This window comes from Adiantum capillus-veneris, chromosome 15 (genome assembly GCF_014529385.1).
Source record: "Adiantum capillus-veneris isolate H3 chromosome 15, ASM1452938v2, whole genome shotgun sequence".
Classification (NCBI taxonomy): domain Eukaryota; kingdom Viridiplantae; phylum Streptophyta; class Polypodiopsida; order Polypodiales; family Pteridaceae; genus Adiantum; species Adiantum capillus-veneris.
This window is the reverse complement of record NC_140945.1, coordinates 122,599,281-122,625,963: the sequence shown is the minus strand read 5'-3', so window position 1 is coordinate 122,625,963 and position 26,683 is coordinate 122,599,281. Positions and strand designations below refer to the sequence as shown.

The window sequence follows — 26,683 nt, the reverse complement described above, 5'->3', positions numbered from 1 at the left end:
AGGCAACTTCTCAGCAGAACCCATTAGGAGGACCTAGCGTTTCCTCATCAAGACCAAGCTAGCGTTTTCTGCAGTAGACAGCCCTTGGCGTTTTTGTAGCAAATCATCTAGCGTTTGCAGAACTCCCAGATCAGCCTGGCGTTTTTGCAGACAACAGAACAGGCCTAGCGTTTTTGCAACTTGCAGCCCAGTCTTGCGTCTTGCAGATTCCCGGCGACAGATTCAGCCTTAGCTACAGCGTTTTCAGTTTTCAGCCCTTAGTACCCGCAGATCAAGTCCCGAACCTCGTAGATCTCCCTTCCCGCAACAATTCCTCGCCGCACGGTCAGTTTCCGCAAGGTTTACAGTCAGCCCGGAAAATGCAGATTTCAGCATCTGCGTTTTCAGCGCGTCGTCATCGCATCGTCGTCATCGACATCGTCACCGACATAGAGTCAGAATTCAGTAGATAGAAGATTCGCAGATTTCAGCCCATAGCGTTTTTGGACAGCAGTAGAAAGACTGCAGATTTCAGCCACCAAGTCGTCGTCGTCATCGGCATAGACCAAGTTGCATAGTCCATTGCATACGCATTGTACACCTTTGTGCAATCAAAGAATAGACCACTCTCGCCGACGAGAGTGGGGCCTTCGGAGGAGGGTTTTACAACCTCTCGGGTGTCGTATCTCTTCTCTCTCCTTCTCTCAGTCTCATTCACTTGCACGATATCCACTCACTTTGTTCGTGATCATAGCACTCTCCATAAGACGGAAAGCTCTCTCTTTCCCTAAAGAACTAAAAGGAACCTTGAGCAATAAAGATCACTAATCTTGAGAAAATACAACGTTCATTCCGTTGCACCTAACATTGGTATCAGAGCTTTGGAAGTGTTCTGCATTAGTCAAGGAAACAACCACAAGAACCACAAGAATTTTTTTTGCTTCTTGTGATTGCACGAACCCAAGTTTACTTGGGCGTGGCGATTCCTAATCGTGTTTTGTTGAAGAGTGACAGGAATCCCAAGAAAGAAGGGCTTGTCCAGCCTCCCCTTTTGTCTCTTTTCACTCATTGAGAGCAGACCGTGCACTTAGCGGCCGGCCAATCGACGTGAGATGGGAAAAAGCAACCTTGGTGTGAGCACAAGGCCGCCAAGGGGTGCGCCCGTAGAAAAGGGTAGAACTCGGGTGAAGAGAAGATCCTTCTCAACGCGATTTGCAAGCGAAAGAAAACCTCAAGAACCCCAAGAATCCAAGACTCTCAAGATTCAAGAACCTCAAGAACCCAAGATTCTCACGAATCAAGGACCTCAAGAACCCAAGTTCCTCGTGAACTTAGGATCCCAAGAACCCACGATTGCAGAATGGTCATCACTCGAAGCGGAATGGATACTTCGCTTGGAGGTGATGAGCATGAGAGAGGCGAAGAAGAATTTTCCCCACCAGGAGGTTTTTCCGACCCTCCCCTTTTCCATCTACGACAAGTATTGCACTAACTCCTAGGGAGGAGTTGGAACAAGAAAGAGAAGCAGACAGAAAAGCCTACGAAGAAGACATGGCAGCCATCGAGCTTAAGTACCAAGAAAGAATGGCAGCCATAGCGCGCGAGAGCAAAGCAAGACAAGCAGATTTTGATCGCAAGATCAAAGCACAAAAAGAAAAGAGCGACCAACACATGAAAGAGTTCTTGCGACTCTTTTCTATTGTGCAGGCGCAGTTCGCACAAGATCAGGAAAAGGAGACTCTCTCAGTCTCTTCTTCTCCAAAGCATGACCCAGAGGATTTGCATGTTTGTGTGAAGCATGATGATGATTTGATTGATAATGATTTGCATGATGATTTGAAGCACAATGATAAGCATGATGATTTGGATGCCAATGATTTGCATAATGATTTGGATGACAAGGACAAGCATGATGATTTGCATAATCAAGATGTGATTTCTCACAAGTATGATGAGTTGCATGAAGATGATGTGATTGTTCACAAGGATGATGTGTTAGTTGATGCTTTTTCTAGCGAAGCTAACCTCGTTGTAGATTCGATCAATCACGAAAAAGCCATCTTGGCTTTCGAGTCGAGGTCCAAAGAACCATCACAGGAAGTATTATGTGTTCGCATGATTGGTACGCACGCATTGTTCGAGTGTTTCATTCGTGAAGATTTCCTGTATTTTAGTCAGCATCGTTATGTGATCCCTTTTTCTAGGCATGACATATTGTATGTTGAGCACGTTTCTCTGATGGATGAGCACGAATGTATACGGATTGTTCATGAAAAGTTGAAAAGTTTGTATGTAAGGAAGTCACATTCCATGTCTCTTCCTTGGCATGACACAGTTTTCGAAAGAGCACATGATTGTATGAGCACCAAGCATGGGCATTTCCATTGTGATTTGCCACAGTTGATTGATTTCGATCAAACAGAAAAGATTCGAGCACATTGTTTGCATGTGTTTGATGAACGGGTTGTCACTCCGTCTATTTGTTCATCTACATTGCATACACAGTCTTTAGAGAAGACAAGATTTTTTTTCTTCACTTTACATGGAATGGGTATGTTCATGGTTTTGTGTTGGAGATGGTTTCAGGAATTTTCAGCCATGGAGATTCTTGAAGACGAAAGAAGCAGGACTCTAGACGAAGTTGAATCATCGAAGGAGCCACAGAAGACTTTGTGTCGCTTTCGGCGCGGCCCAAAGAAGCAAGCGTTGCAGACCTTTATGAAGTTCAAGTACCGCACGACCCACACATCAGAGTGGGCCGGCGAAGAGTCCCTTCTAGGATTCCGGATGCTGTTGGCGATCTCCCTCGATGCCATACAGTTCGGTACCAGTACCTCACTTTGAAAAGAAGGGGATGTCACGTGACACATCCCAACCCTATGTGTCTATGGACAAGCTACACCTCAGCAGGGTTCAGTCAGTCCGATCAGTTTAGAATAGCAGTGATCTGACACTTTTGTGAGTCTATTCGTAGACCGTGCATGCCCAGTCACTTAGCATAGATGCATATCCTCCGGTTGCACACAGCATGATCATCGGAATTCCTATCAGAATCCATTAGTGTCAGTTAGGGGAATTTTCCAGTGTATTTAGCCTATTTTCCTATTTATTGGGATTTTCACTTATTATTTTTAAGTGACTTTCCTACAAAAGTAGGTAGGGCAATTTTTCTAAGTTAATATATAAGCAAACCCAAGTTAGCACTTTCTGGCAGAAGAGGCAGCAGGAGCACCTTGCTCAACAGGCAACCTCTCAGCAGAACCCATTAGGAGGACCTAGCGTTTCCTCATCAAGACCAAGCTAACGTTTTCTGCACAGCAGCCAGCCCTTGGCGTTTTTGCAGCAGATCATCTAGCATTTGCAGAACTCCCAGATCAGCTTGGCGTTTTTGTAGACAACAGAACAGGCCTAGCGTTTTTGCAACTTGCAGCCCAGTCTTGCGTTTTGCAGATTCCCGGCGACAGATTCAGCCTTAGCTACAGTGTTTTCAGTTTTCAGCCCTTAGTACCCGCAGATCGAGTCTCGAACCTCGCAGATCTCCCTTCCCGCAGCAGTTCCTCGCCGCACGGTCAGTTTCCGCAAGGAGTCAGAATTCAGCAGATAGAAGATTCGCAGATTTCAGCCCATAGCGTTTTTGGACAGCAGTAGAAAGACTGCAGATTTCAGCCACCAAGTCGTCGTCGTCGTCGTCGTCGTCGGCATAGACCAAGTTGCATAGTCCATTCCATACGCATTGTACACCTTTGTGCAATCAAAGAATAGAGCACTCTTGCCGACGAGAGTGGGGCCTTCGGAGGAGGGTTTTACAACCTCTCGGGTGTCGTATCTCTTCTCTCTCCTTCTCTCAGTCTCATTCACTTGCACGATATCCACTCACTTTGTTCGTGATCATAGCACTCTTCATAAGACGGAAAGCTCTCTCTTTCCCTAAAGAACTAAAAGGAACTTTGAGCAATAAAGATCACTAATCTTGAGAAAATACAACATTCATTCCGTTGCACCTAACATTGCTTCTCCTACACTTTGACTTGTTTGAGTCTCCTCTTCAATGTCGACCAAAGCCAAGCGTTTGCTTTCCATATGCAAGGCCAGTTTTCACATCAGCTGGGATGTGTTCACAAGGTGCCATATCCTTGCCAGGTACATGCCCAAGATGGTCTTTCACACGAGTTACACTCCCTGTCCCCCTTTTCCTCCATGGCCGGCCAATTTGGTCACATACCTCCAATATGGGTCTGTCATGGTGTGCGTGAAGAGTCAAGACCTAGGTGCCTTGCAAGGTACGCACACAATCAGCCCACAAAACCCACACACGTTGACAAAACTCAGATAGTGTTAGATGGCAGCGCAAACCAATAGAATCAGGTGCGCAAAGAGGGCAAAAACTCTACATGCAATCGGTGCCTTGCGTTTCGCTCGCTCAAAAAAATCGGCCACGCGTTTCTGTTCGAAAAAACCAGCGCTGAGGATTTTTGCCCAAATTGAACGTTAAAAAAAATTTCATGCCGAAACGCCGTTTCGGCCGGTCCGAAACGGTGGGGAAACTCCGTTCCCGTTTCCTCCTCCCGAAACGCTGTTTCGTGTGACTATGTGCACGACCCTAGCTCACTCGTCGAGAGATGATCAGCTATATCAAAGGGGGGAAGTGTTTTGAATGCGGGGAAACTGGGCATATCTCCGCGAAGTGCCCTAACAAGGCACCGAATAAACAGGATGAAGAAAGGCCAGAAAGTTCCAAAGCAGCTGAGGGACGTGGCAGAAAAGGTAGATAAAAAGCAGAACTGGTACCACATTCCATGGGGCCTAAACCGAATCAAATGAATGAAAGTACAAACTTTGCCGCTTTTAGGGCAAAGTGAAGGATCGGGAAGCCCTCTTTTTCTTTGATGAAGGAGCCAAGGTCAACTTCTTTTCACTTGGAATTGGCGGCTCGATTTGGAATTACGCCCGACAGGCTAAGGCCATAGGCGGAGGTAGTTTGAGTGGCACCCAGACGGGATGTTGCCATTACACCGATCATTGGCAAACTTCGTTTGCAATGATTGCGGTGTTTAGGGCACGAGGATTTCTATGTAATTTCCTTGGGAGATTGTGACGTCCTACTTGAAATCCCTTGGTACCACAAGAACAATGCCGTGGTTGACTACCGGGCTGAGAAAACGACTTTGACAAAAGAAGGGCTCAGAGATTGTACTTAATGAACTTCAATTTCTTTATTCACTTTTTTATGGGGAGAGAACTGAACGATGAACAAAGGTTGAATATGTTTTGACCTGAACAAACAATGCCAAGATTTTTCTCCACACTCCTGCCGATTGCTTTTCAGAGGGCCTGCAAGGCGAGTTGCCACCAACTCGTCCTAAGGATCATACCATTGATCTGATACTTGGTATTGCATCACCGAACCGGCCACCTTATCGTGTGAGCCGAGCCCAGAGATACACCTGTTCGGGACACATTGTCTCAGCAGTAGAAGTACAGATGGACCCGGCCAAGATAGAGATTATCTGTGATTGGCCCGATTCGGAGAATGTCCATGAAGTTGAAAGCTTCTTAGGATTATGTTCTTCCTATCGGCGGTTCATCAGAAAGTTTGCAGAGGTTGTTTACCCCTTTGCATTTGTCGACATTGAAAGGAGTCCTTTTCTCGTGGGGATCCACAGAAGTGATTGCGTTTCAGGAATTGAAACAGAACTTGACTACAGGACCAGTTTTTGACTTCGCCGGATTGCAGAAGTCGTTTGAAGTATATTGTGATACTTGTGGTCGTAGTCTGGATGCGGTCTTAATGCAAGAAGGCCAATGTCATTGACTATGAGAGTCGATTGTTTTCAAGGCCGGAATTGACAGTACAGATATGTGAGAAAGAGCTTTTGGCGGCTATCCATATTACCTACTCGGAGCCGATTTTACGATTTTCATAGATGATGGGAGTTTACGTGTCACGTGACACATCCAACCCTATGTGTCCGTGGACAAGCTACACCATAGCAGGGTTCCCGTCAGTCCAATTAGTCTAGATTAGAAGTGATGTGGCACTTTTGTGAGTCTATTCGTAGACCGTGCATGCCCAGTCACTTTGTGTAGATGCATATCCTCTGGTTGCACACCACATAAGCATAAGCATTTCCATCAGATTCCATCAGAACCAGTTTGGGGATTTTTCAAGTGACTTTATCCTATTTTTAACATTTTTCACTTATTTATTAAGTGACTTTTGTTGAGAACTAAGTAGGGAAAATTGGGTAAGTTAATATATATATAAGCAAACCCAAGTTAGCACAATTGGGCAGATGAGCAAGGAGCACAGCAGGCTTTCCAAGCAACAGGTACTCCCTCCCTCTCTCAACAAGAACCTCGTCAAGCATGCCTTGGTGAGACCACCACCATCAGCCTAGCGTTTTTGGGATCGCCATCAAGCCTCAACCATTGGCGTTATCCTCCAAAAGCCATCGCCATCAAGTGCTCCCCCCTTGGCGTTTTCCCCCGCGACCAACAACCACATCCATTAGCGTTTTTGATCGCCAGCCCCATAGCAGATTTCAGCGTTTTACATCAGCGTTTTTCAGCATTGGAACGCAGCCATGACAGCGTTTTACAGCAGGTAAAATCAGCCATAAAAACGCAGCCTGATCAAGCTAGAACCTCAGCGTTTTTATCACCATATGAGCCCTCGACAAACCAGTCATTTTCAGCCATAAAAACAGTAGTAAACCAGTCATTTCAGCCCCCCAAAGTGGTCCAGATTCTCAGCCATTACCCCTTTGTGGACAGCAGATAGAAGAGCATCAAATTCAGCCCTAAAGTCATCATCATCGTCATCACCATAGTCCCCGTTTGCATCAGTCCATGCATCATCATTGTACACCTTTGTGCAATCAAAAGTAGACCACTCTCGCCGACGAGAGTGGGGCCTTCGGAGGAGGGTTTTACAACCTCTCGGGTGTCGTATCTCTTTTCTCTCCTTCTCTCAGTCTCATACACTTGCACACACAATATCCACTCACTTTGTTCGTGATCATAGCACTCTCCATAAAGACAGAAGGCTCTCTCCTTCCATAAGAACTAAAAGGAACCTTGAGCAAATATGGATCGCTAATCTTGAGAAAATACAGGATTCATTCTGCTGCACCTTACATTGGTATCAGAGCTTTGGAAGTGTTCTGTATTACTCAAGGAAAGAACCAGAAGAACCACAAGAATTTTTTTGCTTGTTGCGGTCACACAAACCCAAGTTTACTTGGGCGTGTCGATTCCTAATCGTGTTTTGCTGAAGAGTGACAGGAATCCCAAGAAAGAAGGGCTTGTCCAGCCTCCCCTCGTGTCTCTTTTCACTCATTAAGAGCGGACCGTGCACTTAGCGGCCGGCCAATCGACGTGAGGTGGGAAAAAGCAACCTTGGTGCGAGCGCAAGGCCGCCAAGGGGTGGGCCCGCGGAAAAGAGTAGAACTCGGGTGAAGAGAAGATCCTTCTCCAACGCGATTTGCAAGCAAAAGGAAACCTCAAGAACCTCAAGAACCTCAAGACCCTCAAGAACCAAGTTCCTCGTGAACTTAAGAACCAAAGATCATAGTGCATGGTCGTCACTCGAAGCGGAATAGATACTTCGCATTCAGGTGATGAGCATGAGAGAGGCGACGAAGGATTGTCCCCACCAGGAGATTTTTCCAACCCTCCCCCTTTGCCATCTACGCCACGATTTGGACCCACGCCTATGAAGGCGATGGTCAAGTCGATGTTGGACACGATGGCACAACAACAAGAAACGAATTGAGTTGCATTGGCACAACTCGCAAGCAAAGCAGAACAACAAGAAGCTAGGGACCGTGAGCGCGACGAAAGAATTGCAAGACTTGCCGCAGAACAAGCAGCCAAGGACCGAGAAAAAGCAGCTAAGGACCTTGAGCAAGCAGCCAAGGACCGCAAGCGCGACGAAAGAAACGCCAGACTTGCCGCACAACAAGAAGACAAGCGCCTTGCTTTCGAACGCAAACGCGACACAAGGAAAGAAAGAAAAGAACTAAGAAAGGAGGAAGCAGCAGCATGAAGTGCGGCCTTGGAGGCCGAGCGTGAAGCAAAAAGGGAGCTACGCACTCAAGAATTGCTTTCCCAAGTGTTAGCCTCGAAGACCGAACCACCCAAAGATCATGGGAGTTCCTCAAGTGGTACAAGCCACGATGCGGATTCCAACAACCCAGTCACCGAAAAGTTGACTTTCAATAAGTATGATGGTAAGATGGATGCTACGGTGATTCATTCTTGGTTGCATCAATTTAATGCTATTTTGCGATAACTAAGAAAACAGGAAATAGCAAAGTTTTGACGGCAGCTATGTACCTTGCCAGTGATGCCATCAATTGGTACCACGCATGGCAAGAGGCACATCTAGCCGCGCACCTAGAGGAAGCCGACGAATTCACGCCCCTCTCTTTTAGTTGGATTGATTTCCAAGACAAGCTTAAGACGCGGTTTATGCCACCTCAGTATCTCGCACGATTGAAAGAGGATTGACGCAATCTCAAGCAACATGGTATGCCAGTCATATCTTTTTCTAACCGTGTTTTGCAGCTAGGCACTCAATTACGCAAATCGGATGATGAGCGCAAAGAGGCTTTTCTCTTTGGGCTAGATAAATACATCAAGTTTGATGTCGAAGTCTTTGACCCCGTGGATCTCAACAAGGCGGTAGCAATCGCTCTCTCCCAAGAGATGAAGCACAACAAGGGAAAGCCTAAGGAGAACAAGTCTTCTCAAGGGACCTCTCAGAATTCTCAAAACACAGAACGGTAAGAATGGTAATTCTTCTAGCCCTTCTTCCTCTAATTCCTCAGAAAAGAACTCTAACAATGAATCTAAGGGTAAAGCTAAAGCACCTGCAAAACCTAAGCTAACCCTTAATGAAAAAGCTTCACAAGGAATTGTAGGAGAATACATCACGGCTGAAGAACTAGTGATTTATGGAAAAGAAGGTAGATGTTTTCAATGTCACGTCAAGGGGCACATTAAGAAGGCCTGTCCTAAGACAGTCCCACCTAAAGAACAAAAGGCACCCACAGCAACCACAAGCACTATCACAAACCAACCTGCATCTTCTCATGACTCTGACACACACATTGATGAATCTCTCATGAAGTGCTATGGTCATGTAAAGGGGCAGCGTTTTATCATATTGTTTGATCCAGGCAGTATGCAGATGTGATTAGTCCCCCTGTTGTTGAGAGAGCCCGCCTAAAGTCTCCTCTTGAAATTTCTGGCTTCGCTCCTGGTATGGACTCTCTCATCACGAAGGAGTGCCTTGATGTGATATTTACCGTTCAACAAGCTTCTTTTCGTAGAAAATTTTTTGTGTCTCCTCTCGCAGGATGTGATATGATTTTGGGCATTAAATGGTTTCGTGAACTCAACCCTCTCATTGATTTTGAGGCTAACACTCTCACTTTACATGCCAAAACTGATTCCCCCCTCATCATTCGTGCTGAGGAGGGCTTGCATTCTTTGCCTCTCATCTCGCATGTGCAGGTAAAGCATGAATTACGACGAGGAGCACAAGCGGTATTCATTTATGCTGCTCCAGTTTCCAAAAGCATTCAAGCTCCAGGTAAGTATTCGGAGTTGTTTACGAAGTTTAAACATCTCTTTTTACAGGATGATCTTGCACCTCGTCTCCCACCCGAGCGGCCGGAGGACCATCGCATCAAGCTTATGGAGGGAGCACAACTTTTCAGTAAGGCTCCCTACCGTTTGAACAAGTCACAGGAGGAAGAGTTAGAGCGACAACTCACGGAGTTGGTGGCTAGAGGATTTATACGTCCTAGTGTAAGTCCTTTTGCTGCCCCTATTTTGTTTGTTCGCAAGAAGGATGGTTCGTCTCGTTTGTGTATAGATTACAGGGCATTAAACAAGATGACTGTCAAGAACAAGTTTCCGATACCTCGCATTGAGTATATCCTTGATAGGCTCAATGGGGCAAAGGTTTTCAGCAAGGTCGATCTCAAGAGTGGATACCATCAGGTACGGGTATTTAAAGGCGACATTTTCAAGACCGCCTTTCGTACCGAGCGAGGGCAGTGGGAGTATATTGTTATGCCTTTTGGATTGACAAGAGCCGTGGGTACGTTCAATCGTCTCATGGTAGGTCGTTTCGGTGATATGGTAGGTGTATGTGTGTTCATCTTTTTAGATGATATTCTCATTTTTTCTGCATCGTGGGAACAACATGAAAGAGATGTTGAAAGGGTACTAACTCGTTTGGATGAGTGTCAGTTGTACATTGCAGCTAAGAAGTCTGAATTTTTTCTTACTGAAGTCATTTTATCTGGGTTATATCATTTTTGCAGAGGGCGTCAAGCTAGACCCTACGAAGGTGGAACAGGTTTGTAATTGGGATTTGCCCAAAACTGCATATGATGTGCGTTCTTTTCTTGGTTTAGGTCAAGCATATAGTTTGCACATAGAGAATTTTGCATGCATTGCTGCATCTATGACTGATGTTTTGAAAGGCGTAAAGACTCGCCGTCAGCGCGTAGACATGCCCGAGGTAGCCATTGAGGCTTTCGCAGCTCTCAAGGTTGCGGTGACAGAAGCTCCGTGTCTTATCCTTGCTTCTTAGGATGATCCCTTTGAGGTATAGACGGATGCGAGCAATGTCGCCATAGGCGCTGTGCTCCAGCAGCATGGTCGTCCTGTAGCTTTCCTTAGCCGGAAGCTCAATAGTGCGGAAAAGAATTATTCAGTTTATGATAAAGAAGTTTTGTCTGTCATTCACTCTCTTAAGCATTGGAAGCATTTTCTGTACTGTAGAGAGTTTACAGTACGAACAGATCATCAAGCCCTCAAGTGGCTCCAGTCTATGCCTAGTGTACATTGGAGTGATCGCCAAGCACGGTGGTCACAATTTTTTGAGAAATTTGGAGGTTTGATTGAGTATGTGCCGGGAAAAGCTAACCCTGTTGCAGATGCGTTGAGTCGCAAAGGACAGATTTTGGCTCTTGAGTCAAGAATTACATTTTCTATATAGGGTGAGTCTTTTGACAGCATGAAGAATCAGTATGCAGATTCGGAGTTTGGTAAGTATTGGTTGCAGGCTCTTTCTTCCCAAGGGCCCAGCAAATATCTCATTCGTGATGGATTGTTATTTTTTCGACAGCGTTTATGTGTGGGCCCTCTCTCAGGCAAACCATATTGCATGATGCACATGATTCTCTCTCGGGTGGGCACAGGGGTATGAACACCACATTGGAAAAGATTGAACGTTTTTTTTATTGGCCTAAAATACGAAAAGATGTGTTTCCTTATGTCACACAGTGCACTATATGTAAAAAAAAAACCTCCTCGGGATAAGCAGCAAGGCCTCTTGCTTTCGCTGCCTATTCCCGAGGGACCTTTTCAGGATATCTCTATGGATTTTGTGTCTAACTTACCACCAAGTTTGCATTCAAGGAACACTCAATGTTTAACAATTGTTGATCGTTTCAGCAAATTTTACATGTTGATTCCTTGTAAAGCCACAGTTACTGCACAGGATGTTGCACGTTTGTTCATTAAGCATTGGTACCCCCTCTGTGGTTTGCCAAAGTCCATTGTTTCAGATCGGGATGTTAAGTTCACGTCCAACTTTTGGCGTGCACTCTTTGAAAATTTTGGCACAGTTTAATTTTTCATCCGCTTTTCATCCACAGTCAGATGGTCAAACAGAAATTTATAATCAGTTGGCTTTTGATGTGTTGAAATCTTATGTTCATGATCAGCAGTCTCAATGGGAGCTCTATCTTCCATTTTTTCAAGCTATTCTAAATGATTCCTTTTCTTCTGCTATTGGTCGAACTCCGTATGAGGTAGCTTTTGGCCGTCCGTTTCAGTCACTTTTGACTAGATCGGTCAGTCAAATGCCTGATGCCAATGCTGAGAGTCAGTCATTGGATGAGATTTCTGAGAGTGTGAAGCTTCGGCTAAGCAAGGCTCAGGAATCTTATTCGCGACAGGCTAAGAAGTATCGTCGGGAGGTCTCGATCATGGAAGGAGATTGCGTGTATCTACGAATCATGAAACATCGCCTTAAGCAAGTTGTTCGTATGTATGGCCCATTTCCAGTCATCAAAAAGATTAATGAGGTTTCGATGAAATTGTAGTTGCCTAACCCATGGTCAATGCACAACGTTTTCCATGTTTCTTGGTTGAAAGTGTTTAAGGGAATACCTCCAAAGGACGTTTCGGAAGAAGAAGAACCGGAGATCGTCGATGAAGCTGAAGTCATGGAGCCGGAGCAAGTCTTGTTGCATCGGTTTCGCCATGGTTCGAAGAAACAAGTACGACAAAATTTTTTGAAGTTCAAAGATCGAGGAACCCATGAAGCGGTGTGGGTAGACGAAGAGTTCTTCAAGGATTATCCAGAGTTGTTGGCAGACCACAAGGAAGCCATGCAGCTCGGTACTAGTACCTCACTGTAAAAAGGGTTGGATGTCACGTGACACATCCAACCCTATGTGTCCGTGGACAAGCTACACCATAGCAGGGTTCCCGTCAGTCCCGCCAGTTTAGATTAGAAGTGATATGGCACTTTTGTGAGTCTATTCGTAGACCGTGCATGCCCAGTCACTTCGTGTAGATGCATATCCTCTGGTTGCACACCGCATAAGCATAAGCATTTCCACGAGATTCTATCAGAGTCAGTTTGGGGATTTTTCAAGTGACTTTATCCTATTTTTCCCTATTTTAAACATTTTTCACTTATTTATTAAGTGACTTTTGTTGGGAACTAAGTAGGGAAAATTGGGTAAGTTAATATATATATAAGCAAACCCAAGTTAGCACAATTGGGCAGATGAGCAAGGAGCATAGCAGGCTTTCCAAGCAACAGGTACTCCCTCCCTCTCTCAACAAGAACCTCGTTAAGCATGCCTTGGTGAGACCACCACCATCAGCCCAGCGTTTTGCGGATCGCCATCAAGCCTCCACCATTGGCGTTATCCTCCAACAGCCATCACCATCAAGTGCTCCCCCCTTGGCGTTTTCCCCCGCGACCAACAACCACATCCATTAGCGTTTTTGATCGCCAGCCCCATAGCAGATTTCAGCGTTTTACATCAGCGTTTTTCAGCATTGGAACGCAGCCATGACAGCGTTTTACAGCAGGTAAAATCAGCCATAAAAACGCAGCCTGATCAAGCTAGAACCTCAGTGTTTTTATCACCATATGAGCCCTCGACAAACCAGTCATTTTCAGCCATAAAAACAGCAGTAAACCAGTCATTTCAGCCCCCCAAAGTGGTCCAGATTCTCAGCCATTACCCCTTTGTGGACAGCAGATAGAAGAGCATCAAATTCAGCCCTAAAGTCATCATCGTCGTCATCGGCATAGTCCCCGTTTGCATCAGTCCATGCATCATCATTGTACACCTTTGTGCAATCAAAAGTAGACCACTCTCGCCGACGAGAGTGGGGCCTTCGGAGGAGGGTTTTACAATCTCTCGGGTGTTGTATCTCTTTTCTCTCCTTCTCTTAGTCTCATACACTTGCACGCACAATATCCACTCACTTTGTTCGTAATCATAGCACTCTCCATAAAGATGGAAGGCTCTGTCCTTCCATAAGAACTAAAAGGAACCTTGAGCAAATGTAGATCGCTAATCTTGAGAAAATACAACATTCATTCCGTTGCACCTTACATTATGCTACTTCTTGTCACAGAAGCAGCTATCAGAAAAGCAGATGTGGTGGGCAAACATCTTGTCACAGTTTACTTCCGAATTGTCCATGTGTAGGGACAAAAGAAATTGGTGGCAAATACTTTGTCCCGAAAGCCGTTGGTTCTGGCTATTTCCGCGATACATCATAGAAACTTCGAGGATACGGTCGGTCAGTATGCCACAGATACAGGTTTTGCAGATGTATTCAGCTGAATACAGAAAGGGGAGATAGTAGTGGACTATTCCATTCGGGATGGCTACTTGATGAAGAAAACCATTTTGTGCGTTACACAGCCGTTGCGGGAAAAGGTTCTAACCGAATGCCACTGTCCGCCTTTTACGGGTCACCGCGGCATTGCTACTACCTTGAAAGAGGTAGAGAGATAATTGTTTTGGCCGAGACTCAAGAAGGATGTGGACGAGTTTGTGCGCAGTTGCTTGGTATGCCAGAAGGTCAAGTTTGACAGGCATAAAGCACAGGGATTGTTACAACCTTTACCCATACCCACCCGCCCCTGGGAAAGTATTGCAATGGATTTCATCTCTCGAGAACACAGTGTGGGCACGATTGTTTATTGCCCAAGTCCTCAGATTACATGGCATACCTGAGACGATTGTCTCCGACAAGGATCCTAGGTTCACAAGTTTGTTTTGGACGGCTATTTGGGAGAACATAGGCACGCGGTTGCAGTTCTCGTCATCGTTCCACCCGCAGATTGACGGGCAATCAGAGATTGCTAATTCAGTGGTATTGGATCTGTTGAAGTCTTCTTCATTGGATCAGAAGACTACATGGGAAAGGTTTTTACCTTTGGTGGAATATGCCTACAGAAACACGATTAACTCTTTAATGGGGAAGGTGCCATTTGAGATTATTGAATTTGCTACGAAGGTTCCACCCTTCCTTAGAATGAAAGTTAAGATTTTTCTGTGAAGCCGACCAATTCACAAGGGACTTGGTCCGGAAGGCTTTCGAGAAATCTTAGAAAAGGCAGCAGATTGACTTGGTCGTGATTTGAAATTGAAGGAGAATTATTGGGTGCTCTTACATTTTGGGAAGGCACGCCCGAGAAAGAAAAAAAGGGAAAGCTTAGCATGGGATAGTGTGGACCTTTCCAGATTTTCTGAAAAAATGATGTCGAACTCAGCTTGGCGGAGATTTGGTGCAGTGGGTATGCACAAGAGGGGAGTTACTTTGCTCCTTTGTCAACAGATGCCTCGATTTTTGAATACTAGAGTCACTGATGTCTCTTTGAGCTTCAGGGATACTGAGAGCTGACAGTATTCTGCTGGTTTTTGAAGAGTGACAGGAAACCCAAGAAAGGACTTGTCAAGCCTCCCCTTGTGCCTCTTTCTTTTTTTTTTCCCCGAGAAAAAGATCCTTCTATTAGTTAATGAAAACTGCCCATAGGGCTACATCCACCTCTGCAAGAGAGGGCTACAACAAGCATGATGGGGAGACTCTCCCAATGAAAAAACAGCATATATACAATGAGGCTAAATCAAGAGATGGGAGGAGGGAAGAGCCACACAGGTGGACAGTAATGCCATCTGAGCACCCCCTGGACTATGGTGTAGAAAGGCCCAGGGCGCCAGAGTCGAAGGAAAGCCTCGCGGCGCTCCCGCATGCGGTCGGAGCTACCCTGTAGTCCCTCAAGCTGTCCTTTGAGAGTATGGATCAGCTCTAGCCAAAAGTCACGAACAGTCTCTGCTGGTGGCACAGGGCGAGACTCAAAGATGCAGAAACAGCGGGCCCGCCAGATGAACCAAAGTGTCAGGCCATTGATGAGCTCCCAACACTCCTCTCTCTCTCTGCACCACTCCTGTGGAGTAAGCTCTGTAGCAGGCTGGAGTGTAGTCGCCCCCCCCTGCATCACTATCATCTTGCTGGTGGAAGATAGCTCAAATTGAAGTGCCGGGCCCGTGAGGGTGGACCAAGCCGCTGCCCCCCAAGTGTACTGTCGAGCCGTGGAGAGGGCAGGCATCAGCCGAAGAACTCGTAGCCACACCTGCTGGGCCGAGGGACAGTCCCAAAGACAATGACGCTGACTCTCCACCAACTGGTCACAGGTTGCACATGCGGCCGAGAGACCACTATGCACAAGCCAGCTCCCTACTGCTGTGGCTCTGTGTGCAACCAGTCACTGAAACAAAGTGACGCGCCTCGGCTGTCTGGAGTCCCATAGCCTCTGCCAAAAGGTTGCCAAGAACTCGACTGTGAGGCCCTCCTCGTGCCAATGACGTGCTGTAGCGGGGTGGGCCTCTCTCTGTGCTGCAAGTATATGACGTCCAAGCCGAACAGTGTACTGAAAGAAGGGGACTCCTGGGCGGTCTGCAGAAGAGAAGGGGTCCCTCCATAGCCACTCACCAGGATCCCATTGTACTCGTGCCAGTGGACAACACTCCCAAGCCCATAGCCTCCAGTGTCCAGTCTCAAGAGCTGCTGGGTCAGGGTCTATGGCGCAAGTCCTCCCACAGATGCCCACAACTCGGATCCTCTGGAAACAACACTCTGCTACCTGCGGGGCCTCTACTGCAACTTGCTGTAATCGTCCCCCACCCTAAAGCTCGAAGAACAGGGCTGGGACAGTCTCTGAGCAGGCCCTGACTGAAATGAGAACCTCCAGTCGTGTGAAGGCTCCCATCCACCGGGGTGCTACTGGCTCGAGAGGCGTGAGCCACTCAGCTGGAACTGACTCTGAGATGTTCTGACACATGCTCTGCACCCCTCTCATGCCCTGTAGCTGGAAACCCTGCACCTCCTCGGACAAACCTGTGAACTCTAGCCAGTCACCTAGAGAGCGCGCTGGACCTGCTGCCATGGGACCCCAAGAAACATGAGGCCGACTCCCAACCAAGTGGCCTCTTTGAGTGCTAACCATGGGGTTCCAGACGAGGGGCTTCTGTAGGCGTTCCTCCGTGCACGTCGGCTGTCTCTGCTCTAGGCCACGCCGTAAGAGCTCCCAAGATCGAAGCAAACTCACAGCGAAGCGGTCCTCCAGTCTCCTGCTCAAACCAACTCGGCGCAACTCTGTAAAGATCTATCTGGTCGAAGGTTGCCAAGGGCCTCCTGACTGAGGGACCCTGGCACGAAGCCTCTGCAGCAAGAACTCCTTCCAGGGCTCCTCGCCTAGAAGAAGTCCTCTGACGACGAACTTCCCAAGACGGGCTCTGCTCTGCTGTGCTGGATCAATGATCCCAAGCCCTCCCTGAGAACAAGGAAGTGTGATGACCGACCAAGCCACCTTGGCTCGGGCAATCTGAGTGTCACGACTTGACCAAAGGAAGTTCCTGATCAGCCTCTCTACCTGGCTGATACAAGAACTCGAGAAGATCCAGCAAGAAGTGATGTACCATATAGTCGCCAACAACACCTGGTTGGCAACTACTACTCTACCAGCCAGTGAAAGTCGTGCTGAGCTCCAATGTAAGAGCTTTCTCCTGATGGACAGGAGAAGAGGAGCAATCTGCTGCTTGGGGGACAAGTCCAAACCAACCTGACAACCCAAGTACCGAACTGCAGTCCCTGGAGGAATCCACCTGAAACCCTCTCCTGGCATCCAATCTGGCACAGGAGCACTGCCAACCGAGAAAGCCACTGTCTTTCTCCAGTTGATCAGTGCGCCCGATGCACAACAGAAGGTCTCCAAAGCCTGCTCACATTTGTGTAGATTGGCCTCCTGGCCCTCTAAGTACAAGGCTGAGTCGTCTGCAAACTCAGTGTCCAGAAGCTCATCTCCCTGTATAGGGAGTGCTAAGCCCCTCAGACCAACCTGCTGTGACACCAAAAATCTGCTCATCGCCTCCGCATAGAACAGAAAGAGAAAGGGGGCAAGAGGACAACCCTGTCTGACCGATCGTGTGAGCATGAAGCGCTCACCTCTACCTCCTGCCAAAAGCACCTGACTGTGAGCCTGTCTGTACAAAGCTGACACCCCTCTGATCCAAGCATCTGAGAAGCCCATCCTGCGTAGAGTGCCCTCTAGAAAGTCCCAGTCAACTCTGTCGTATGCCTTCTCAAAATCGAGAAGAAGAATCACAAGGTCCTCCCCACGGGGCCGTGCCAGGGCAGAAGCCTCCCAGAAAGTGAAGATGTTGTCAAGGATACTGCGTTCCTTGACAAAACCTGTATGAGTCCCATGTATAAGGCTCTCCAAAAGTGGCTGAATCCTCAAACTCAGAGCCTTGGCAAGAATTTTGTAGGCTGAGTTGAGGATGGTGATGGGGCGCCACTGTCGAATCTCATCCAAGGAGCCACCCTCCTTTGGAATGAGGTAAATCAGGCCCTCACTCATGCTATCCGGCATCACTCCTGTGTGCAGAATGTACTGAAAGGCACTACAAAGATCTGGGCCAAGCAGGTCCCAGTACTCCAAGAAGAAGCTGGGAGTCAGCCAATCCTCACCTAGACAGCTACCACGAGGGAGGGCCCTAAGAGCCGTGTGCAGCTCCTCAAGCTGAAGAGGCATCTCTAGCCTCTGGCGCATCTCCTCAGTCACAAGACAAGGCATCTGTGCCCAAACCTGCTCCCTGCATGCATCTTGCCGCTCTGACTGGGGCTCAGCCGAGAGTAACTCATGGTAAAAGTCAGTAGCAACTGCACGCATATCCTCGGGCTCACAAACAACTAACCCATCGGGTCTCCTCAACTGATTGACCTTGGCATGCGAGTGCCGAGGTCCCACTGTCTCAAAAAAAGCACCTGTCACTCTGTCACCCACCTGAGTCCACTGAGATGCCTGTCGGTGAAAGGCAAACTCATGACGCCTCTCCTTTGTGCAAGCAAGCTCCTGTCGAGCCTGCTGTAACTGCTCCTCCAACCATGGACTGTCTGGATGCTGCTCTTGCATCCTCTGTAGTGCAGCAATGCCTCGTCTGAGACGTTGCTCCTCCTCTCTCGCTGCAGCCTGTCGAGCTAGAGACTCCTAGAGAAAAAAGTGGCTAAGCTGAGCTAGGCCTAAGGCCACTCTGTCTGCAGGTAGAGCCTGGCTGTCCATGCCCTCTGTCCAGAGAGCCTCTACCCTCTCTCTGAGTGCCGAGTCCAACAAGACCCGCTATGGGATGCGAAGCGTCGTGCTCCCACTCCTCTGCCTGTCTGCCACTGTGAGGATCACTGGTGCATGGTCTGAGAAGGATGTCCCTGCCAGGATGCCCACTGATCCCCCCAAGTCACTGAAGTGGTCACTAGTGTAGAAGCGATCTATCCGCGATAGATTCACTCCTCCCACTCTGCGGTCCGATCTAGAGAAGGCAAGACTCTCTGGAGGCCTCACAAAGCCAGAGTGCTGCCATGTATCCGAGACCCTCAAAGTCATACACAACCTCTCCCAAGCTGCTAACTCGACTCCATGCACAGTAGCATGGCTGCCTCCAATCCTGTCAGAAGGGTCCTCCAACATGTTGAAGTCCCCTCCTACACACCAATGGTCAGCCTGTGGCAAAGACTCAACAATCTGTGACCAAAACTCTGCACGAGCACTCGCCACATTGGGCGCATAGATGTTCAGGAAGCCCACAAGGCCACCCTGAACCTGCATAGTAATCCACTGAGCCCTGCCTGGCACAATAATCCCTCTGCCCACAATGGCTTGCTGCAATGAGTCCGCAATAGTTATACATACCCCACCCTGGATGCCTCCAGGTCCAAAAGCAGCTGACCAAAAGGTATCATATCGTCCATGCAAAATCTGACCACATCGCCGAATGCGGCTCTCAGACAGATGGTGCTCCTGAAGCATAAGGAGATCAATCTCTCCTCCCACAAGGCAACGTTGAAGCTCCTGACGCAATCGGCCCCGCTGTCGCTGAAACTGGGGCCCACCTAGTCCCTGCACGTTCCACGAGACGATCCTCATGGGGAGCGAGAGATCACAGATGCTGCCGCAGCAGCAAGACGGGCTATCTTCGAGGTTGGCTTGGATGGGGAGTAATCCGCATCCGAGCGTCCTCTAGATAGGCGAGACTGCAGTGAGTGCCTAGCCCAAGCCTAAGCAGAGCGAGCCGTGCGTAAAGCAACCTCCTCTGTCCAGGAGTTCTCATGAATGTATACATAGCAAGGCAAACACTGCGTATCAGCAAAAAAGTACACCACAATGTGCCTACATCCTGCTGAGTCTGGGGTGTCACCGCAAACTTGGCCAGTGGCCACAAAGTCTGCAGCAAATCTGTAACTCCAAGTTCTCCCATGTGGCGAGAGAACTCGAGAACCTCTGTATGCAACCATCCCACCACTGAGTCGAGGGACCACTCTGTCTCGGTCCTACCACAGAGGGGGAAGGAGAAACCAACTGCTGAGTCCAAGGCCTCTGTCCCCCTAGCGGCGAGGAACAAAGCATGGACCCTGAAGCAGGCTGCCTCGTGGTCTTTTGCGGAATCGCCGAGAAAGCGAGTGAACCCGTAGTCGAAGAAATCCCAGCGGCGTCGGAGGTCAATGCTCGTCAGACCAGGAGGGATAGCTGCAAGGGAAGATGTCTGAATCTGCATAGGGGGCCGCAAGAAGGGTTGACCCTCTCTCGCTAGGCGACTCGTGGCAAAGGCGTTGCCAAGAGATCTCCTAGCCGCCGGCGAGGGACCAGTCTCTTGAGTCGACTGTGGAACTGGAGCAGGAGGGGGGGGCGAAGGGGAGGAAAAGCGGGGTGGGGCGACAGAGATATAGGGGCGAGGTGGGGAGTGGACGGGAGCAGAGGGCGAGGGGGAGGATGAGGAGGAGGAGGAGGGGAACTCTGAAGGGGGGGCGGCTGGCGAGGGTGAAGTGGAGGTGGAGGCTGGCTTAGGGGGCTCCTCCTGCTCAAGAGGACCGAAGCGGTTCCCCGTGGGAACCCACTGCTGCTGAGTAGGCATCTGAGGGCCACTCTGAATGCCAGGCTGTCGCTGTGGCCCCTGGCGTCGATGGCCACGGGCCTGCTGCCACCCCTCTTCCGCTGGAGCCCCAGGCTCGGAGGGTGGCTCTGAATTTGTGCGCTGTGCCGCTGGCTGTGGCCCAGCCTTGGTAGGCTGGGGCTGAGGCTGAGGCTGAGGCTGAGGCTGAGGTGCAGGTCGTGGCCTCCTCCGTGGACAGGCCTTCGCTAGGTGGCCCATTTGTCTGCAAATGAAGCACTGGTTCGGGAGACCCGAGTACTCCACACTCTGTCTAAACCAACCCCCACTCACCCGAGGCAAAAGGATGACCTTCGGGATCGTGTGGGTATCTCTAACCAAAACTCAAACTGAGGGGATGCCAGCTGCCTTGGCAGCTACTGATGCTGCCATACGAGGTGACTCCAGGACAGTCCCGATGGCGGAGCCAATCCTGGAGAGAAGTGGTAGGTACTCCCTCCGTAAACCCGGAAAGCAGACTGAGATGGGGATGTCTGCCTCCTCTACTAGCACATCCGAAGTCGGGTCAAAACCATGTCGCCACTGTCGAAAGTGGGCGCGTGATGCTCGGATGGCCAGTGGACTCATAGCTATGACCTTGGAAGCCATCTCGGAGGTCTCGAACTCGATCTGGTAGTACCCCCGTCCGAGAATCTGGACATCCAAGATCTTGCCCACCTCTGCGAGAAGGCGGGCCTGGAGGTCTCCTAGCCCTCCTCTGCTAGGACTGGTGCCGAGAATTTTGTAGATGACCGAAGTCGCCTGCAAATGCTCAACCTCAGCGGCTAGGCTCGCTTGCTCTGTCGGCGATAGAGCAAGTCGAATGGTGGGCTCAGCGGGGTCGGGCGAGGGGGCTTCGGATGAGTCCCTCTGTGGCGGAGCTGGAGCCTCCATCTGTGTCTACTGCTGTGGCGAAGAAGCGGACGGTGAAGAGACTCTGCAACCGAGCATGCCGAGCACTGCCCGAAGAAACAGTGTTGCAGAGCCAAGTGCAGGAACCTTCGGGAATGACGAAGACGGGGGGGGGGGAGAAAGGATAAGGCAGTGAGCGAGAATTCAAGGGGCAGCGAGCGGGGGGGAGGGGGATGGCGGTGCGAGAAGGGGGCAGCAGACAGGCTGGGGGCAGCGCGAGGTGAGGGCAGCGGGCTGCTGCGCGCAAGGGAAGGCGGGGCGGGCTGGGCTGGGCTGATGTGCGCAAGGGCAGGCAGGGGACGGGAGGCAGCAAGGGGGGGGGGGGGGGGGGGGGGGGGGGGGCGAGCAGCAGTAGCGAGCGCTGAACCCTTGTGCCTCTTTCTTTTCACTCATTGAAAGCAGACTGTGCATTTAGCAGCCGACCAATATACGTGAGGTGGGAAAAAGCAACCTTGGTGTGAGCGCAAGGCCGCCAAGGGGTGCGCCCGCGGAAAAGAGAAGAACTCGGGTGAAGAGAAGATCCTTCTCTAACACAGATTGCAAGCGAAAGAAGAACCTCAAGAACCTCAAGACCCTCAAGAACCTCAAGAACCTTAAGAACTCAAGAACCTCAAGAACCCAAGAACCCAAGACCCACAAGAACCCAAGTTCCTCGTGAACTTCAGAACCCAAGACTTCAGTGGATGGTCATCACCCGAAGCGGAATGGATACTTCGCATGGAGGTGGTGAGCCTGGGAGTGGTGAAGAAGAGTTTTGCCCACCAGGAGGTTTTTCTGACCCTCCCTCTTCCCTATCTACATCAAGGATTGCACTAACTCCTATGGAGGCTTTGGACCGGATGTTTATGGACAGGAAGTTAGAACGCGAAGCAAGGAAGTTAGAACGTGAAGAAAGAAAGGCCGACTTGGAGCGTGAGCGTGAGCAAGCGCGCAAAGCGGCCAACGAAAGAAAGGCAGCTATTGAGCGTGAGCGTGAGCAAGCGCGCGAAGCGGCCGAAGAAAGGATGGCAGCCATAGCACGTGAAAGCGAAGAAAGAATGGCAACCATAGCGCGTGAGCGCGAGCAAGCACGCTTGGAAGCCAAAGTAAGAAAAGCCGAAATCATGAGCGCGAAGAAAGAGAAGCAGAATTTGATCGCAAGAACAAAGCAAGAAAAGCGCTGAGCGACCAACACATGAAAGAGATGTTGCGACTCTTTTCTCAAGTGCAGGCACATATGCAAGAGATACGGGAAAAGGAGACTCTCTTCGTCTCTTCTTCTCCCAAGCATGACACACATGATTTGCATGAGTATGATAAGCATGATGATTTGAATGACAATGATAAGCATGATGATTTGAATGATAATGACAAGCATGATGAATTGCATGAAGATGATGCGATTGTTCACGAGAATGATGTGTTAGTTGATACTTTCTCTAGTGAAGCTAACCTTATTGTAGAGACGATCAATCACGAAGAACCGATCTTGGCTCTCGAGTTGAGGTCTACAGAAACCGCTTAGAAAGAACGGATCTTGGCTCTGGAGCCTCAGTCTAGAGAACCCCCACAGGAAGTACTATGTGTTCGAATGATTAGTCAACACGCATTGTTCGAGTGTTTCATTCGTGATTGTTTCCTGTATTTTAGTCAATGTCTTTATGTGATCCCTTTTCATAGGCATGCCATATTGTACGTTGAGCACGATTCTCTCATGAATGAGCACGGATGTATGCGGATTTCTCATGAAAAGCTGAAAAGTATGCATTCAAGGAAGTCACATTCCATGTCTCTTCCTTGGCATGACACAGTATCAGAAAGAGCACAAGAAGAATTGAGCATCAAGCATCGGCATTTCCATCATGATTTGCCACAATTGATTGATTTAGATCAGAAAGTCAAGATTCGACTCATTGTTTGCGTGTGTTTGATGAACGGTTTGGCACTCCGTCTCTATGTTCATCTCCATTGCATGCATAGATCCAGTCACTTTACATGGAATGGGTATGTTCATGTTTTTGTGTTGGAAGTGGTTTCAGGAATTTTCAGCCTCGGAGATTCTTGAAGAAGGTAGACGCATGACTATGGACGAAGTTGAAGCATCGAAGGAGCCACATAAGACTTTGTCGCTTTCGGCGCGGCCCAAAGAAGCAAGCGTTACAGACCTTTATGAAGTTCAAGTATCGCATGACCCACGCATCAAAGTGGGCCGGCGAAGAGTCCTTTCCAGGATTCCAGACGTTGATGGCGATCTCCCTCGACGCCATACAGTTCGGTACCAGTACCTCACTTTGAAAAGGAGGGGATGCCACGTGACACATCTAACCCTATGTGTACGTGGACAAGCTACTTCACGACATGGGTTCAGTTCAGTCAGTTAGCCTAGCTTAGGAAGTGATCTGGCACCTTTGTGAGTCTGTTCGCAGACCGTGCATGTCCAGGCACTTAGAGTAGATGCATATCCTCTGGTTGCACACATCATGATCTATCAGCATTACCATCAGAATCCATCAGGAGCATTTTCCAGTGCATTAAACCTAATTTTCCTATTTTAGCCATTTTTCACCCATTATTTTTAAGTGACTTTTGTTGGGAACTAGGTAGGGCAATTTTAGCAAGCAAGTATATAAGTAAACCTAGCGCTGGCACTTTCTGGTAGAAGAGGCAGCAGGAACTTTGGTTCAATATGCATCTTCTCAACAAGACCCCCAGCAAGCCTAGCGTTTTTGCATCACAGCAAGGACCTAGCGGTTTTCATCCACAGACCAGCCTTGGCGTTTTTGCATGGCAGATCAGCCTCGACGACAAGACACAGTAGATCAGCCCTAGCGTTAGCAGATTTCCTCAGCAAGGACAGTTTTCAGCCCTAGCGTTTTTGGTTTGCAGATCAGCCTCGGCATTTTGCAATTCCATCGTGACAGAATTAGCAGTAGCACCAGCGTTTTCAGTTTTCAGCAGTCAGACATCGCAGTAGAAGTCTCAAACCTCGCAGCAGATCCTCGCCGCACAGTCAGATCCAGCGAAGTTTGCAGATTCAGCCCGAAATAAGCAGACTTCAGCATCTGCGTTTTCAGCGCGTCGTCGTTGCATCGTCGTCATTGACATCGTCACCGACATAGAGTCAGAATTCAGCAGATACAAGATTTGCAGATTTCAGCCATTAGCGTTTTCAGATTTCAGCCTGCCGTCTCGTCGTCGTCCTCATCGTCGTCGACATCGTCGGCAAGTCCAAGCATTGTAGAGATTTGTGCAATCATAAGTAGACTGCTTTCGCCATAGAGAGTGGGGCCTTCGGAGGAGGGTTTGACAACATTCTGGTGTCGTATTCTTCTCTCTCTATCTCTCAGTCTCAGCACCTTCATTCACAGTGTTCACCACTTTGTTTGTGTCCATTGCACTCTCTCACTACAGGAACGGAAGGCTCTCCCTTCCGTAAGTAAAAGGAACCCTTGAGCACAGTTGGGAGTACTCATCTTGAGCAAAGTTCAACTTTCATTTCCGCTGTACCTAACATGCATGGTCCGAAAAAGAAGTCCCAGGCAGAATGCAAACCGACCCACCCAAGTCACAGAAGTGGTCACTAGTGTAGAAGCGATCTATCCGAGATAGATTCACTCCTTCCACTCTACAGTCCGAACGAGAGAAGGCCAGGCTGTCAGGTGGCCTCACAAAACCAGAATGCTGCCACACATCTGAAACCCGCAGTCATACATAATCTCTCCCAAGCTGCCAACTCAACTCCATGCACAGTAGTATGGCTACCTCCAATCCTGTCAGAGGGGTCCTCCAACATGTTGAAGTCACCCCCAATGCACCATTGCTCTGCCTGTGGCAGAGACTCTACAATGTGAGCCCAAAACTCTGCACGTGCGCTCGCCACATTGGGGACGTAGATGTTCAGGGAGCCCATGAGGCAACCCTGAACTTGCATAGTAATCCACTGAGCCCTGCCTGGCACAATAATCCCTCTGCCCACAATGGACTGCTGCAAAGAGTCCGCAATAATCATACATACCCCACCCTCGATGCCTCCAGGTCCAAATGCAGCCGACCAAAACGTCTCATAGCGACCATGCAAAATCTGACCACACCGTCGAATGTGGCTCTCACAAAGATGATGCTGCTGTAGCATAAGAATGTCAATCTCACCACCCACAAGGCAACTCTGAAGCTCTTGACGCAGCCGACCCCTCTGACACTGGAACTGGGGCCCTCCTAATCCCTGCACATTCCATGAGATGATCCTCATGGAGTCAGTGAGAGAAAACAGATGCTGCCGTAGCAGCCAACCTCGCTATCTTTGAGGCCGGTTTGGATGGGGAGTAATCCGCATCCGAACGACCTCTAGACAAGCGCGAAAGAAATGACTGTCCCGCTCAGGCCCAAGCCAAGTGTGTAGCCCGAAGGGCTACATCCTCTGTCCAAGAATCCTCATGCACAAATACATAACAAGGAGGGCACTGAGTGTCAGCAAACAAGTGCACCACAATGTGCCTGCAACCCGTTGCATCCGGAGGCGTCACGCTGAACTTGGCAAGAGGCCAAAGTGTCTGTATTAGATCTATCACCCCTAAGTCCCCTGTGTGGTGTGAGAACTCAGTAGCCTGAATTTGGAGCTAGTCAAGGACTGTGTGCTGGGTCCACTCTATGAGATCCCTACCACACAGCGGAAAGGAGAAACCCACCGCTGTGTCCAGAGCCTCAATGCCTCTAGCTGCAAGAAAGAGGACGTGGACTTGAAAGCTAGCCTCCTCCTCGTCAGTCACCCATAAACCGAGTGAAGCTGTAGTCGAAGAAGTCCCAGCATCTGCGAATGTCAAAGCTAGTCAAACCTCTAGGGAGTGCTGCAAAGGGAGAAGTCTACACCAAAAAAGGTGGCCTCGGGTGGGGCTGTCCCTCTCGAGCCACATGGCTCGTAGCGAAAGCACCACCAAGAGAACGCCTCGCAGCTGAAGTGTGTCTAGTACCCTGCGTCTGAGGAGGAGCGGAGGAGGGGTCGGGAGATGAGGCTGTGGGCCCCATCGGGGAGAGAGGAGTGGCGGGAGGCGAAGGTGGAGGTGGGGGAGGGAGGAGGCGGGGGAGGTGGAGCGGCAGCGTCTGATGAAGGAGGAGGCAGTGGTGGAGGAACTGAAGTGGATGGGGCCTTCTCAGGAGGGTCCTGTTGAAGGGGTCAAAACGGTTCCCAGTCGGAACCCAGTGCTGCTGAGCTGCAGAGGGACGGCCACCACGAGGAGCAGTGGGGCGAGCCGCGCCCCTGACGACGACGGCAAGCA

The 26,683-nt window shown here is 49.1% G+C and overlaps 1 protein-coding gene across 1 annotated transcript in view; it reads left to right on the top strand.

Annotated features, from left to right (window-relative positions):
* LOC147441415 (uricase / urate oxidase / nodulin 35) overlaps nt 1–26,683 on the top strand; it is a 75,374-nt gene that overhangs the window by 13,783 nt on the left and 34,908 nt on the right. The gene's annotated exons all lie outside the window — the stretch shown is intronic.